We start from the raw sequence: 584 nt of genomic DNA on the forward strand, positions 1-584 counted from the left end.
AGACAGTTCTTTTATCACGGATGGTTATTTCACTCATAGAATCCACAATATTGTGGCCAGTTATTTCCCCCACAAAAAATGAGATGTTTTTTGTCACAGACAATTCTTTCACATATTGAACCTACCAAAAAAAAAGCTGCAGTGGACATAAAAACCCAAGACGTTTATCTTACTAATAAATAATTTCTTTCATGCACAGGACCCACAAAATGTTGCTGCAACAAAGGCAGTTCTTGCATGCATGGAGCAAGATCCCACAAAATTGTGCTATCTCATACACACAGCCTTGAAAATTTCCACATCTTCACCCGGATAGAGTCTTTCATCAAAACCAAAATTGCTTCATCATATATAGCAGTGTTTTTCAAACTTCTTTGAGTCTAGGCACATTTCTTTCATCGAAAAAAATCACGCGGCACACCACCAGCTGAAATGGTGAAAAAAAGCGTATTTTAACAATATAAGTATTATATTGTTGATATAAGCATTTTTTAACATTGAAGAATGACGTTATATTATAATGTCTTGAATAGGAATTAAATAAACATAAAGAAAAAAGTATTTTAAAATGTTTCATATTGATA

The sequence above is a fragment of the Filicampus tigris genome, chromosome 7 (assembly GCF_054856515.1).
Source record: "Filicampus tigris isolate MCC_2025a chromosome 7, RoL_Ftig_1.0, whole genome shotgun sequence".
NCBI classification, from domain to species: Eukaryota; Metazoa; Chordata; class Actinopteri; order Syngnathiformes; family Syngnathidae; genus Filicampus; species Filicampus tigris.